At 42.7% G+C, this 17,271-nt stretch overlaps 1 pseudogene across 1 annotated transcript; it reads left to right on the top strand.

Annotated features, from left to right (window-relative positions):
- Positions 1–12,395: 12,395 nt before the first annotated feature.
- Positions 12,396–13,715, top strand: LOC308561661 (acyl-CoA 6-desaturase pseudogene; annotated as a pseudogene). Its single transcript has one exon. The product of its transcript is annotated as an acyl-CoA 6-desaturase pseudogene (transcript).
- Positions 13,716–17,271: the final 3,556 nt, after the last annotated feature.

The following is a 17,271-nucleotide window of genomic DNA, read 5'->3' as shown; positions in this document are numbered from 1 at the left end:
TGAAGCTGGGATGAATGATATGGAGAAATCATATTTTGCCTATTTAAAGCTGGTGCTACAGATGGTACTACTGACTTCTGAATATAATAAGGGTGGTCTAAAATAACAATTGGTGACCTAAAGTTCTTTCCATGCTGAGTACGAATCTGCCTTACTGACTCAGTCTATTCATAGAGACCTTGCTTTTGGTGGCTTTCTCTTTTGATCTTAGAAACTGCATGACACCTCTTTAAAGCACACTCCTCATTTACGAATTGTGCATTTCAGAATTGCCCAGTCATAGCTGTTCCTGAATCATTGCATCAAGGACATTCAATGATGTCCTCCTAGCTATACAAAAAGAATTGTTCAGTATAAATAAATTTTAAAAAATTAGACATATAGCTTCATATTTGCTTTTGGATTCCTTATACCATATTCTAGCTGAATTGAACACACATGGTTAGATTTACTAGAACACATCGACTTACTGGTTTAAAATAAATTCATTTAACACAGCCAGTCTTGTTTGGTAACACCTTAGTCAACTGTATCTTTCTCAGTTGCTCAAGGAAACAACTTGTGAATCAATATTCACAGTAAGCTGTTTTGGAGTATCACAACATTAAAAGATTTTACAAAAAAAAAATTCAGGATTCACTTTGAGAGACTTATATCTTTTTATTATGTCCTCTTAGAATAATAACATAGCAGTGGAAATTTAAGAACAAATATTATGTGAAATTGCTAGCGTAGGTATCTAGATAATAAAGGAAGGGAGCAAAAGAAATCAGACATGAAGAAGCCTAATCAACTGGGGAGCTGAATCAGGCACTGGGCTCTGTTTCTCTAGGAAGTTGTAGCATTCATAGGCTCCCCAGAGGATCCCTGCAAGAGGATCTAATCCCCGAAGTTGGCAGGAAGGCTTGTTACCCTTCATTAGCCAGGATTACAGAGAGAAAGATAAAAATAGCAGGAGAAATTTCTCAGCTGGATACATACCCAGTAGGAGCCAAGATGGGGACCACAGAAGCCTGTTTGTCTAGCCTAAGGTAAAAATCAGATTGGATAAGGGACAGAAGACCCTGGAAAATCTAAAAAATGGATTGGTTAGGGGAAAGAGCCAATGCAAGACAGTGAAAGATTGGGAAGTTGATTGGTTAGTTTGAAATGTTGCCTGGTCCCTCCCAAATCGAAGTAAAATAACCCAAGCTTAACAAAGAGGGCTCTCTCTCTCTTGCTTGGTAACATGCACTGTTAGCACACTCTCTCTCCATAGCAGCCGCCTGGGGCCCTCAGACTGTGTGGGCTCCACCTGGGCTTGGGTGCAGCACCTGGGGAAGTGCAATTGGGAACAACAGAGACTGAGCTAGCCAGATGGGGACAAAGACAGGGCTGGACTAAGCTTTAATATGGACTGACCCAATGGCATACAATTTTTGGATCTTGGCCTTTGTTCTTGGCCTGATGAAGACAAGGGCTGGACATTTTTCATAGGAGGACAAAGCTGAACACAGGAGTCTTGTGATTTCCTTACCACTGCCCCTTATCTTCCCATATATGGGTCCCCAGAATGCTTTCCTTGTGACCCCATGAAAGGGTTCCATTTCCACTGGCAACAAAACTTTTTGGATACAGTAAGTGCTAAAAAAACAACAGTTTTCTTCCCTCAGAGTTTCGAAGCAGGTAATATTTGTAATTGAGTACATTCAAATAAGATCATACTTAACAGCACCATAACATAACATACATGACTCACTATCACTTAATGGGAAAGTACAGGCCAGAATCAAGACATGAGATTGTCCCATTCACTTGTGTAAGGCAAGAGAAAAAACCTCAAAGCCTAGCCCAAGGTGAAAATGATAGTGGGGAAACGTTTAATCTCTCACCTTACTAAATATAGGTAAGAGGTTTTCTTACAGGTCCTGGGAAACTGGAGACTGAAACAAAGCTGTAAAAAGATAAGATGCCTCGGGGGGTCTATTACTCTATTACATTTTGAGAGCAGACCAAGGACAGGACACACTTTGATTTGGTTGCTGTGCCCAGACCCTGACCCCCTCCAGGAGTTTGCCTCAAGAATGCTGACCATTCTCTGGTCCCAGGAACAGACTGAGCTCTTTGTAACACCATAGAAGATTAGCCACCTGGTTATCGGACTTTGAGCTCCTGAAAGCTGAACTGCAGACCCTCCCCTTACTCTTGCAGCTCATAGCTGCATATAGTTGTCTTCTCCTTCCCTGGTGTATAATCAGCCAACTGCCGAGGGGAATCAGAGCAGAATTTTCAGGGTGAGCAACTGCTCTCCCACGCTGCTGGCATTATTGGAATAAATACTCACATACGATTCAACCCTGTGTCTGCTTAATTTGGCTCAAGTAGTGACAGAAGGCCTCAGACCCATTATGTCCAGTTTCAAAAGCAAGGATTAAAGTGCTAAGGGTGACGGTCATTTGGATAAAGAGTAGTTTCTAAATTTTAGTCCTTTAACCAAATTCTCCAGAAATTGCCAAGAAAAGCTCTAATAATAGCAACTGTAGTTACAACCAGTCTTGATTCAAGAAAGAAAAGAATATATATTTTAGTATGGGTTTATTCAAATTCTAAGAGATCCAAAGACTACAAAGGATTTAAATTTTTATCATTGTTTCCTAAATTTTTATCAAGCATTGCCAAGATCTGTCAGATTCACCTCTTACTTGTTATAGTTCTAATCTAATTTTACAATCAAAAAAAGCTATTGCTCCGACTTCTCAGCATTTCTCACTCATGTGAAATTTTAAAGGAAGCTGGCTCCACTCCAATCATAGTCTGTTTTAATAAAATCATCTAAAATAATTTTGAGCTTGTATCTCTTTGTAGCCTTGTTTGCTTTTCATTCAATGAGCTCATCCTAAGCACCAGCAAGGTTCAAGGTCCTTCTACTCAAGCAACTTCAAATATGTAATAGGATTATCGTTCCCTATAGTGGACGGTGTAGTTCCTAGAAATATCTTTGTTTAAAAAATAAATAAATATCTGGTAAAGTGTTATATTTTAAAAGTGAATACTGAAAACATCAATCCATGTGATTGACTGCATTAAAGAAATTTGGCCATAATGATCTGCTAAGTTTTAAGTACTTGACTATTATTATTTCTGTTATTCATTATAACAATATTAAGAGGTTGGTGTTATTACCCTCATTTCTCACATTAAAAAACAAACAAAAAAAACCATGATGTAGGCTCTGAGAGTTTTGACAGTGTAGTCAAGATTTAGCTGCTAGTGGGGAGTAGTGCTGTCCTGTGAACAGCCCATGCTCTCCCTACCCCCACTGGCATTTGCTGGCTTGCATTTGAAAACATCAATGCATCTGACAGTTTCACTGCATAAGTGTTTTAATTGTCGTATTGTTGTATATTTCCTCACCCTCACCTACTCTCTACAAGGAACATCCTTAAAGAATACTAGATAATGGATACTTTTACAAACTTAGAGAATTTCCTGAACAATGAAACATTTCCAATGAGGCTCAGAGCTGTAGGCTGTCCACACAAACAAGCCTGGGGCAAGGTAAATAGATACAATGTGTGCGACTTTATAACACTGGAACTGCCAAGATAAAGTTGAGATTGGTTCATTTATGCCTTCAATTGAGAACACTAATGAGATTCTAACATCACCAAGGACCAAGAAAAACGTAGGTAAAAAATGGGATGCAGTGATAAAAATGAGCATGTTTGCCTGTCCAGGATAGTTGTGGACACCTCTGTGATATTACCAACTAATATGATAGAATTCTTCTTTGCAACATTATTTCAAATGAATTCTAAGAGTTGCCTCTTGTAATACAATTGTTAATAAAAAACATAAAGGAAATATACTTGATTATTTATACTAGGATGTCTAAAGATGTCTTTAGGCTTCATGTTTTTAGTGAATCTTTGTACACTTGTGCAGTTTTTAAGAGATGATCTGTTACAACCTCATTTCTAATACTGTGTAATTCATTACACTACATAGTTTTGAAAGGTTGGCGAGGTGGTGCACGGGCAGGCTAAATGGCCACCTCAGATGGTGAATAAAGAAAAACTGAATTTATTAAAAGGCAGTGGAGGACAGGGATATCCAAAGAGAAGGGCTACACAGCACTGAGCCAAAGGATATTGGGTCCATGATGGCAGCAAAAATATACATGGGACAGTGAAACAAGGGAGACGACAGGAGAGACTAGGCTGGGCTGCTTTGCTCACTGAGAGGTCAGAGAGAGAAGGGACCTTGGAGACAGGTTCAAGGGGTAAGCCGGAGATCAGCTGTTGCTGCCCATTGCTCCCCTGGTTGCAAGTCTCCTGGGGTCCCCTCAGGCCTTCTGTCCTGAGCGTATTTATCTGTTTCTTACAGGTGTGCCGGAGCCCGCAGGCAGAGTCGAACGGTCCTGAGGAAGGGGTGAGGATGGAGAAAAGACAGACACAAAAAAGATGGGATCGGGAGGGCTGCGGCTCGTAACTGCCGCAGCCCTGAGTTTATTTTCTCAGCTCAATATATACAGGCACTGTTGATTGTGCTGAATAGCACCCCGCCCCGCATTTCTTCCCCTTGCCCGATACAAAGTAATTCCTCCAAGGTCCTACGAATGCTTTTCAGAGTAAACACCCTGCCTCCTGCAGGAGCTCAGGCCTTGGAAACTATCTTTATCTCGGCTTCTAATGGGAACTTTTGGGGAGGATTGAGTCCTTGGCTTGGTATGTGGCTTAACTATCCCTTAACCCTTCAGGCCGGGGCCAGCTTCCTAATTAGCCTTTCTAGAATTTATGGCCGCAAGCTAAATTAGTATTGTTTTGGTGCCTCAAGGACTGGGTCAGGGAGCAGGAGAGCACCTCTGCAGCTCACCCAGGCAGCTCCTCTGTGCCTGGGGCCACAGCAGCTCACCCACATCTCCCTGGGAGCAGGGGAGCTCATCTGCAGTTTACCCAGGCAGCTCCTCTGTGCCTGGGGCCACAGCAGCTCATCCACATCTCCCTGGGAACAGGGAAGCACATCAGCAGCTCACCCAGGCAGCTCCTCTGTGCCTGGGGCCACAGCGGCTCCCCACACAGGTGGAAATCTTTATTTATTTACTTATTTTAACATATCTTTATTGATTTCTGAGAGAGGAAGGGAGAGGGAGAGAGAGATAGAAACATCAATGATGAGAGAGTCATTGATCGGCTGCCTCCTGCACGCCCCCAACTGGGGATTGAGCCCTCAACCCGGGCACGTGCCCTGATTGGGAATTGAATGGTGAACTCCTGGATCCTAGGTCAATGCTCAACCACTGAGCCACACCCGGCCAGGCAAAGGTGGAGATCTTAAGGGAGGTCTCAGGGGAGGGTCTCAATTGAATATTCATCAGCTTTCCAGGGGTGCTCTTTCAGGGTCATGGTCTCCATTGATAGGTCAATGCCAGGGCAGGAGGTCATTAGTCAATGTAGCTGGTCCTGAGGCAACCGTGGCGCCACTTGTCTGGTTTTGCTGCTTATCTGGGCCTGGAGCTGAAGTACAACTGAGGCCTAGATGTTATCTTTAGGGAGGAAACGCTCAGGGGGTCGAAACTGCATCACCAGCCATATGCTGTGGGAGGATAGGTTACCCAGGGGACAAGGTTCCTGTTTTCCCAGTTTTGCCCTTTGCTAGGCATCCGGGGCTTCCCGCTCTGGTGAGTTTCTGTACCTAGTTTCTGCACCTAGCCCATCTGACAATGTAATAATGTATTTTATTAATCTAGTCATTGAAGACTTACTGAAAACTACTGGGAAGAGGCTTAGACCCCATACCATAGTCACTCTCCTAAAGAAGCTTATAGCCTAGCGGGTGAAATGACAGGAATATACTGATAGAGAAAGAGGGATTCAAGTATATAAGACAAAAACTGTGTGGCCCGGCCGGGCGTGGCTCAGCGGTTGAGCATCGACCTAGGATCCAGGCTATCGGGGTTCGATTCCCGGTCAGGGCACGTGCCAGGGTTGTGGGCTCCATTCCCAGTTGGGGGCCTGCAGGAGGCAGCCGATCAATGACTCTCTCATCATTGATGTTTCTATCTCTCTCTGCCTCTCCTTTCCTCTCTCTGAAATCAATAAAGATATATTTTAAAAACAAAACAAAACAAACAAACAAACAAACAAAAAAACCTGTTTGAAAAGACTAAAGAAGCACTCCCAGATGCTTCATAGCATTTGAGCACACCCTTGAACAATATGTATTTTCTTAACATAGAGAGATGAAGGTCATTTCAACCAGAGAACACAACACAAGTCAAAGCATGAAGCATGCTTAGAGAAAACCAACTAATATTGATACCAGTGTAATTAGCTCATTAATAACACTAGGAAAGGGGGGAAAGGAAGGCCAGATATTATAAGCATGTCATTTGGGCAGCTTAGCAAAGAAGCACAACTTTGCATCCCCCAGGGAACGAGTGGCCCATTCCCTGCAGCTCACTTGTGGGGGGCGGATCTGGACAAAGGGGAAGATGGGGGCATGTGGAGCGGAGTTGGGGTGACATAGGCAAGGTGCCTGTCAGACAAACCTGGGAACAGAGATCATTGCCTGGAGGGGGCAGGGCCACTCCAAGCCCATGAAAATTTGGGGATACATAATCCCCCAAACAAAGGAGTTTCTCTCTTGACTCCTGGCTCTCTTGGCTCTCTGGTTCTTTTGACTTTGCCCCATCTATGTTCCCTCCAGAGCCATGTGGCCCTGTGGACCCCACACACAATGGACTGAAGGTCTGCAGCAAAGAACACAAACTAAGCTAGTCTGATGCTGGACTGGACCTGTGCTCCAGCATGGAGTGGAAACTCTGGGCACTCACTGGTTTTGATCTTACCCCTGCTGAAAACAAAATGGACTTGTTTTCTTGGCAGGAGGAAGGGAAATGGGACCTTGGGAGCTCAGGGTTTTGATTCCACAGAAATAAAGCCTTCTACAACACTTCATCCTCCCGTGGGGCCTCTGAAAATTCTCATTCCAGGAGTACTCCAAGAACCCCACCTCCACCAGTAACCGGTGAGGCTAAGGAAAGCTCCCCACGTGTAACAGTGTAATTTTGGTACAGGCTACATGAAATGTCCCCTTATGAGCTGGTGCAAATTAGCATCAGGCTTTTTAAGAACTTTGTATCATTCTAAATAGCATTTGTTATAAAACATAATTGCTAAGGTTATAAAAGGGGATTGAGCATATAATCAGAATGGTAACTTAAAAAGATTATTGTGGTACTTTCCTGAAGATTTATCTAATCAGTGGAACAGATAGAAGGCAAGGGCCCATTTAAGAGTAATCCAGGTGTTGGGAAATGAGAGGTTAAACTAGGGTGATGACAAGAGGAATCACAAGCCAGGGACTAATGCGAAGCACAGAGGTAAATCTGGCATAAGTATTAAAAGCTGGATTTAGGGTGAGCACTAAGCAGAAAGAAGTATTCAATGAATCATGTGAGTTTTCAACAGCAATAATAATAATAATAAAATGTATAAGCCACCGGAGTTACTTTACAACTGAAATCTAAGGAGCAGTAAGTATTCAATAGGCAGTCTGAAATGTGTGGCCTGACCTAGGAGGGAGGTTGGCAGTGAAAGAATTTAAAGAGAGAAGGTCACTAAGCCAATCCAGTTGCAGTTACAACCATACAACACCCGCTGCAAGTGGGAAAACGATGCCAGTGGAGGTAAAAAAATAAAAAAATAAATGGTAGCTTGGGATGTAGGAATGAGGTATACCTCATTCAGATTGCTCTAAATCAGAGAGATATAAAAAGAACCCGACTAAGCACAGTATCAAGTGAGAAGAGTGCTCTTGAAGTGACCCGGTAAATAATATGAACTGCAGGAGAGATAAAGGTGTCGCCTGAGCTGAGGACAGCGGCTCCGCAACCTTGGGCGCCTGTGTTCACTGCGCCGAGGCTCCGGGGCTGCCATCCTCTGTCTGCTCGGAGCCCGTGTGCTGCCCCTGGTGTCAGCATTTTGAGAGCAGCTTTCAAACCAGACAAGAATGAACAGTGGACTTTTTTTTCACTTAATGTGAAAATATTATCTTATTATTCCAAATACATAAAAGGGATTATTTCCTATTTGTTATCCAAGTGCCCTATGCAGGTATTCTTTACCGAAGAGCTGCGACAAAATTGTGAGATCAACACAGACTGGACTGGCCCACCGATTAGTGAAACACACCACAAAGGACCGCTCTGGTCATTGAAAGAGAGATTTTCAGGATAGAAAAAAGGAGGTATAGATTTCCCAGTAGATGGTAAACTTAGGGATTTTTAGTTTTATTTTTATTTTTTTGCAAGAGGTAATCTTACAAGATACTTAACTATAGAGTCGGATCCACCATGAGCAATAGTAATAGACATTATAAAGTACTTTGGCATTTTAAAGCATTTAAGTATGCTGTTTTTTCCCTGTAAGTGCCAGGGTCAGTTTCTATTGGTATGTAGTGCTGGCTGCACCTGAGAGGGTGTGTGTGTGTGTGTGTGTGTGTGTGTGTGTGTGTGTGTGAGGGGGGGGAGATCAAAGGACTGCAAGAAGAGGTAGAGCAAGAGAGAGACCAAGAGAAGGAAAAGAGAGAAGAAAGAATAAGAGGCATCCAGATGTGCTTATTTCAAAATGGTATGACTCTAATAGTTGGAACGGTGGTATCTTCAAGTATCCCCATCTTTTCAAATTCTCTGTGCATGAAATTAAAAAGGAAACACACTTCTAACCGAGGCTGGTTGTCCCGATACTCACAGAAGGAGACCATTCATTTTCAATCATTTCTTTTCTTACACACATTTTGTAACAAAATAAGGCCAAGGGAGTGGCTGGTCTTTGACATCCCGCTTGCCCTCCTGGGGGCTCTTTTCTGTCTCATTTTTATTTCAGATCCGTGGCTCTGAGTCGATGCCCTCCCTCCTCCTCTGCGTCCTTGGCTTTCACTGAGCAGTGATCAAATGGTAAGCCACGTTTCTTCTGGCTCATGAAAAGATCATTTATTTATTCATGTAATCGCTACTTTGTAAGTCATATAATTAGATGAAGACAAACAAAAGTCTGAACAAGCTACTTAGACTAGACCTCTGAATGTAATTATTTATGATTTCTTGATTATGGCTGTTTTTTCCCCCATCTGTATTCCTCCTTCTCTATTGGCCTGACACACAAAAGAAATTAAATTACACTTCAGATAATTGATACCTCTACTTATCTTGGCAGAAGAAGGAGAACATTTATGTATCTCATTACAATGTGAAAAAAATGTCCTATGATTGAGGATGTGGAAACTATCTCATCTCGGCTTTCTGTAACTATTCTGATGGCCTGAAAGCCTGTGATTAAGATTATTCCCTCATCCAAAATGCACACACGCACACAAGTATATTGTCCTTATTACTTATTAGACTAATTCAATTTCTGATGGAAAACTAAGACCTCCATGCTATGTAGTACTCAGGGAACCAATGCTGGGGTCTCCTGAAATATAGATCCTAGAATAAGATAGTTTTAGTATAGAGAGGAAGGTAACTGCATTCTTAGTTAACTCAATGTGTTTTCCTTGACCTAATAGTATCATATGAGGAATTTGTTCTTTTATCAACATCAGACGTCTCCTGGTAATATTCTAGTTTATGTGCAGGAAGCACTGAATGCATGTTTTAGTAAGAGCTGGTTTTTAAATGGAAATTTTTAAAAAATTAAAAATGAAAGTCTCCCTACCGTTTCTGGAAGTTCTACTATATCAGATCTTTATGGATAAAATACTGGACTGGGGCATAGGAGAAGTGGCTTCATCTTTACTAGGGCAGCTCCCTTTAATTGTTAAATGCCTTTAGGCAAGCCACTTAAACAGTCACCATGCCCATGCTAAGTATCTTTTGAACACACTTTCAATATCTTGTTGACTTTCCATTTGGTGAATCCCACCTCACCAAGGTAGAAGCCAGAATTTGCTTAAAAATACAATACAGGTTTGTGACTTAGAAACGTTGAAAGAGTCACTAAAAAAAAAGAAAAAGAAATTGAAAGGCCATGGTGCGGAGCAGATTCAACATTGCTGGAGAGGGTGGTGGTCTGTTGTAGAAAAATGGAAAGCTTTCCTCAGAGGGCCGGGAGCCCAGTGACACCACTGAGGCCTCCTGACACGGTGTCTGCTATGGAGCCCATGGGTACCAGCTCCCAGGATCAGCACAGGTAGTGATTTGGCTGTTGTTCTTGGTGGCATAACTTCCAAGCCAGATTTTCTGCTCCTCCTACGGTTTATGTAAACTATTACCTTTACCAAATTGCTTTTGCTAAATTTGTTAGAGTGGCTCTCCATGTTTATAAGTAAGAACCTGACTGAAATACACATTAAGGAATTTGCAGTTTCTCTTGCCTGTAGGCGAACATTCAAATCTCAAATGCCAAGGAGAGAAATCTTTTAAGCAGAGCGAACCCGGTATAATCCATTAGTGAGTGGCAGGGAATTTAATGACGGGACTTTGCTCTACCCCCTCTAGCTATATCCAGCTCTAGCTGTTGGGTCACACTAATACGCTGGCTCCAGGGTACTCAGGCTTTTAATTTATGAAAGAAACTGGAAATATATTTTATTTCTTAAAGTCTTCCAACTCTATAAATATTGGCAATTAATAAAAATGTTTTAAATCATGGTAGGATCAAAGGAAACATATATATATTCTGGATAGGGTCTGTGGACTTCCAATTTATGAACCCAGAACAATGTCTCACGCAGCTCCCTTTCTCTGTGATGTTAAGTTAAATGACCCCTTCTCTAAGAACTATTTCCCAGCCACCACCCCATCTATTGGAAGCAGGCAGTGGAAGCCAAAGAATCTGACTCAGAGAGGGGAAGATGTGGCAGGATTAGCATTATATTGGAAGAGAAACTATAGTTCTGATTTAGATAACACTACACTGTTTTAACAAGAAAAATGAAAAGTCTGGGTCATGCTAAAGTGCTTTATAAACATGAAAACATAAAGGTAACAAAACAAAAAATGCCTGGAATTATGCATGCATATACACACACCCATGCTAGGGGTGGGAAGCAATGTTGTTTTTTTAAGGTTAAAGATAGAGATTGAAGAAAAAAATAAATTTACTACCTCTTATACCTCAAAGAGTACATTAATAAAAAAATAGAATCCATATTTCTTGTTGACCACTGCATCCTTAGTGCCCCCACTGAGTAGAAACTCAATATTTGCTCAATCAATTATCTCTTATTTATGAGTATATTTCAGAATAAAATGTGCACCTCTACTGGAAGAACTATTTGTTTAGGTAGAATTATTGAACAATAGTCATTCAGAACCAGAGAAAAATTTAGACATAATCCAGTACAGCTATATCAGTCTTCCTGTAAGAAACAGAGACATAATGAAATAAATCAACTGCCAAAGTCACAAATATTTCTACAGCAGAGCTATGATCGCAGCCATGACATGGCTAGAGAGCTGGAGTTTGTGGTATATCATAAAAATAAGCTATTTTCTTAACAAGCATGTATTTGTATCTTGAACTTAATGGTTTTAATGAATAATATAAAATTCAAGGAATTAATATATGTGTAATACATTGAAATATACACATGCATTACTGTATAACTTGTATTTGGTTTAGCTCCATTTTAATAAACTATTTTACACTGTTATCCTATATATAACATTTAAAATATTAGAGCTTGTCTACATCAATTTTGAAAATACATTTTTGACACAAAATACCCTGTTGGTAAGAATGTTTCAGAGATTTTCTGGAATGTTCTTTAGTTATGTCTTCATGTCAACATTTTCGTACCTGTGCTCTTTCCTGTTGATTGCTCCTGTTCCAGATGATAGGAAACAATTTCCAGCCACTCATGCTACACACTTGTGTATGAGATGCCACTATACACAGCCAAGGGCCTCTGGCTACTATGCAGGTGATTTTATTATATAAAGTCCCCATTTTCATATTCCTTGGTCTCTTCAGGGACTATAACACTACCTCCACTATCCATTATTTTCACAAAAACTTTACAATTTTATTTTAAGTTGTATATTTTATATTTCTCCTCACATTGCTAAAATATAGATCAATGCCTTAATATAAAAATAAAGCACAGACAACTTACTTAAGAAGTTTGCTAAAAAGAAATCATGATTGCTTGTTGCTACAAGTCATGAAGTAACATGATCCACAGAATAAGTATAGGATTTACAGTTTAAAACTGGTTGAAAATGCCAATGACTCTAACCTTGAGCAAATTAATTAATTCTACTCCGTAAGCCTCTGTATTTCAATTTGTAGAATATTGATAAAAGTACCAGTATTGCTAGGTTGCTGATAAGATAAAAAATGAATTCATTTAAAAAGGGCAACCTGTGCAGGGGGGATACAATACACAGGGGATCCCAGTTCATAGGCAACATGGGGAAAGGGGGGGACCAGGGCCAGGAGGTCACCAAGGGTGAGGTGCCCATGCCCACTTTCAGCTGGGAGGAGATTCAGAAGCACAACCTGCCTAACAGCAAGTGGTTAGTCCTGCACCACAAGGTCTACAACATCACTCAATGGCCCAGCCACCACCCAGGGGGGCACCAGGTCATCAGGCAAGATGGGGGAAGATGCTAGGATGCCTTCCATGCCTTCTACCATGATCTTGATTTTGTGCACAAATTCATGAAGCCCCTGGTGATGGCTAGTTGGCCAGGGAGGAGCCCAGCCTGACAGGGGCAAGAACTCCTCGATTACTGAGGACTTCCGGGCTCTGAGGAAGACCACCGAGGGCAGAAACTTGTTCAAGAGCAACCTCCTTTTCTTCCTCCCCATCCTGGCCCACACCATGGTCATGGAGGGCACTGCATGCTTCGCCCTCTTTTACTTTGGCAATGGCTGGATTCCAACCGTCATCGTAGCCTTTGTCCTTGCTACTTCTCAGGCCCAAGCTAGGTGGCTGCAACATGATGACAGCCACCTCTCTGCCTAGTAGAAGTCCATGTGGAACCGTATCATGGACATGATTGGCCACTTAGAGGATGCCTTTGTCAGCTGGTGGAAACTTCTGCACTTCCAGCATCATGCCAAGACCAACATCTTCCAGAAGGATCCAGATGTGAACATGCTGCATGTGTTTGTCCTGGGCGAATGACAACCCATTGAGTTCGGCAAGAAGAAACTGAAATACCTGCCCTACAGGCACCTGCATGAGTGTTTCTTCCTGGCTGGGCCACCACTGCTCATCCCTATGTACTTCCAGTACCAGATCATCATGCCCATGATGGTTCACAAAGATTGGGTGGACTTGGCCTGGGCCATCAGCTACTATGCCTGTTTCTTCATCACCTACATTTCTTTCTATGACATCCTGGGAGCCATCCTCTTCCTCAACTTCATCAGGTTCCTGGAGAGCCACTGGTGTGTCTGGGTTAGGCAGATGAATCACATCTTCATGGAGATTGACCGAGTGCTCTACAACGACTGGTTCAGCAGTCAGCTGGCAACCACCTGCAACATGGGACAGTTCTTCAGTGACTGGTTCAGCAGACACCTTAACTTCCATATGGGGCACCACCTCTTTCCCACCATGCCCCAGCACAACTTCCACAGGGTCTTCTACATTGGTGAAGTCTCTCTGCCAAGGACGGCATCTAGTACCAGGAAAAGCAGCTGCTGAGGGCCTTGCAAGATATCATCAGGTCCCTGAACAAGTCTGGGCAGCTATGGCTGGAAACCTATGTCCACAAATAAAGCTGCAGCCCTTGGTTGTCCTTGAAGAAGGGGGAGTAGGTGGGGATGATGGCCAAAGGGAGGGGTGGGTTTTGTTTCGAGGAGTGTCCATGAGGCTGGGATACATGCTGGCTCACAGACCCCAGTTTTGGACTTGCTCCTGTTTTCCTCCCCATTTTCTCTTCACTTCACCTTCCAACATCCTCTTTAATGGGGCCTGCCCTCTGTCAGTCCCTCCCTCCAGGAGCAGAGAAAGAGATAGTTCTGTATCTTCTTCCACCCTCTGCCCCTAAACATCTGCTAGAGCAAAGGTTCACAGATGCACCTGGATTCTCTGCAGCCTGGCCTTCAGGTCTCACACTCTCTCTGTTCTCCCTCAGCTGCTCTTGGGGTTAGCAGGACTGGGTCCTAGTCAGGCAAGGTGGCTCCCTGATGCTGCAGGTGGGGTTCCACCCTCTGACCGCACTCAGGGACTGCGCTTTTGTAGGGTGATGCTTGTGATTCCAGGCTGCTTCCAGCTCTGACCTTGGGCCCAGGATAATGTCCTCCTCACCTCACTGGCACCCTCTGACTGGGGCTTGTACACTTCCCTTCCCACCAACTTCTACCCTCTTCCCATCTCCAGAGCCTATGACCTGGGGCCCAAAGGGTCAGTCCTGCAGATGGGCTCTGCTGAGGTCCAGGGCCAGGTCAGGGGCTTGTAGACTAAGCCCCATCCCCCACTCCCATTCAGATGTTTGTCCTAGTTGGGAGGTCTTAGACTCTGGAGCCTTGGAAACCTTCTCCAAAGTGCTCTATTGCCTGTCAGGGAGCCATGTTGGGATTGTCTTTTACTGGGTGTTTTTTTTGTCTGTTTTTTTAATCTTTTACAACAGGATACATTCTGACCTGGTGTCATTGGGTCTGGGTACTGTGACAGTCTACCTCTGACCACCTGCCCTGGAGGCCAGTGGGCTGAGCCGGGGTCACTCACTAAGGCCATGGTAGCCTGGACTGTCACTGTCAGGGCCAACACTGTTGGGGGGAGAGTGGGGAAGAGAGGGAGGGAGCCCCCTAGGAGGTGACTGCAAGGACCTTGGGGATTGGGAGGACCTAACGGGGGCCACATAGAAAGTGTGACTAGGAGGAGTTTGTGGCTAAAGGCCAGGAGCTGAGGAGACAAGAGAGTGAGGAGTGGGAGGGGAGCCCCTGCCTTGGGAGGGCTCCAGAGTTTGGAACCTAGCCTACAAGAGGCTGTGCAGACAGGAACAAGCTCAGAGTGGGGGCCTTTGGAGAAGGACATGTTGTCCCCCAGCTCTGGTAAGCTAAGAGGAGCAGTATCTAGTGTGACAAGCCTTTGAGTTGTAGCACTGTGGGCAGCCTGAGACCCTGCTGCTGAGAATACATGGATCCAAGGAGCTGCTGTCCCTCCAGAGACTGATGGTTCCACCAGCTGGCAGAAGCATCCTCTAAGTGGTCAATGATGAACTTGGGGATGATATGGTTCCATATGCACCTCTTCTAGGCAGAGAGGTGGCTGTCATCATGTTGCAGCCACCTAGCTTGGGCCTGAGAAGTAGCAAGGACAAGGGCTGTGATGACGGTTGGAATCCAGCCATTGTCGAAGTAAAGAGGGCGAAGCATGCAGTGCCCTCCATGACCATGGTGTGGGCCAGGAGGGGGAGGAAGAAGAGGTGGTTGCTCTTGAACAGGTTCCTGCCCTCGGTTGTCTTCCTAAGAGCCTGGGAGTCCTTGGTGATCTGAGGGTTCTTGCCCCTGACACTCTGGCCTCCCCCAGGGCCAGCTCTCTGATCAGCAGGGGCTTTTTGAACTTGTGCACAAAATCAAGATCATGGTGGAAGGCACTGAAGGCATCCTAGCGCCTTCCCCTACTAGTGCCTGGTGACCTGGTGGCCCCCTGGGTGGCGGCTGGGCCATTGAGTGATGTTGTAGACCTTGTGGTGGATTACGAGCCACTTGTTGTTATGCAGGTTGTGATTCGAATCTCCTCCCAGCTGAAGGTGGGCATGGGTGCCTCATGCTTGGTGGCCTTCTGGCCCTGGTCCCCCCCTTTCCCCACGTTGCCTGCGGACTGGGATCCCCTGTGTATTGTGTCCTCCCTGCACTGGTTCCCCTTTTTAAATTAATTCATCTTATCATGTTGCTCCCCCTGCCCTATTTTTTTTGAAAATAAAAGAGGTAATTTTATTGTAAAAAAGAGAAAAAGTTTAATAAATGCTATTGCAGTTTCATTCCTTTTTTTCTTTATTTGCGATCAGCTCCATGACAATTACAATACTATATTACACCAGCTCTCTTTCAGATCTAGTTGCTTGCATGCCCAGGGTCTGTTTTACTCTGTCCCCATTACACAGCAGCCTTATAATGTAGAGGTATCGATTTGTTCAGCTCCTGCGATTCTGAACTCACTCCTCCCTGACACGGGAGCCTAGTTCCGAAACAAGCTGAGTTTAGAGGAAGAGAGAGTCTCTCTGCTTCTGAATGTTGTTAACATGAGCCAAACCAAGGACAAAAAAAAAAAAAAAAACATGGAGAAAAACCTATGCAAGAAGAGCATAAAGAAATAATTTTTAAAATATTGTTGGTAAACATTTTAAATCAACACATACTATTGAATGGAAACAATAGACAGTAAGTTGTTTAAGATATTTATGTTATTCAGCATTTACACTATTTTCTAATTTTTATGCTTAAAATGTTTTCAACTGCATGTTTTGCCTCTATTCTTCTTTTATTGTTTCCTTCAGATCATTTCCCCAGAGTAGAATTATTGAGCTGAACAATATATGAATGTGTTTACAGTCTTGTAACATATTTGCATAGTGCTTTCATAAACTGTTTAACCATTCATGCTCCTTCTCTTTATGAGTGTGTGAGAAAGCTTGTTTCTCTGCATTTTGTCCACAGTTAGGAGTTATCATTACATTGATGGGCAAGAAATATTCCAAATCATATATTAGTCTACAATTCCTTAAGTTTTGATTAACTAAAAAAATGTTTAAGATGCTTAATAATCATGCCTTTCTTCTTTTGGTATAAACGGTCTTTTTCAGATTTTAGACTAAAATTTTTACATAATGATAAATTAAAAGGCAAAATAAAAAACATGTACCTCATATAATTGCAACTATGTAAAGAACAGCATGGTCATGGACAAAAGGCTAGATGCAAACAGAATTGAGTTCTGTTTTTTTTTTCTCTTAAACTTCTATTTATTAAAGCTTCCTTAAACTAAATATTCTATTCATATAAACTTTTTAATTAAATGAAATTAAGTTACACTTTTAAAAATAAATGTTAATGAATATTGAGTTTTATATTTTTCACAGGGAAATTACAAACTTTTTGTAAGCCACAACTACTCTAACAATGCATTTTTATATCACTATCACTACTAATATTAATAATAATATTATGATGATGTTAGAACAGTTGCTAAACATTACGAAAAGTGAAAGAGTAAAACAAAACCCTGAGCTTGAGAACTGCCAGTCAAATATACCTCACAGAATTTAAAGGGGGAAAAAAGTTACCTGAAGATATCTTGGAAATTAACTCCATAAATATATAAATATAC

Source organism: Miniopterus schreibersii (genome assembly GCF_964146895.1).
Source record: "Miniopterus schreibersii genome assembly, chromosome: 9".
Taxonomy (NCBI): domain Eukaryota; kingdom Metazoa; phylum Chordata; class Mammalia; order Chiroptera; family Miniopteridae; genus Miniopterus; species Miniopterus schreibersii.
Note: the sequence above shows the minus strand (reverse complement) of the source record. Positions and strands in the feature narration are given on the sequence as shown.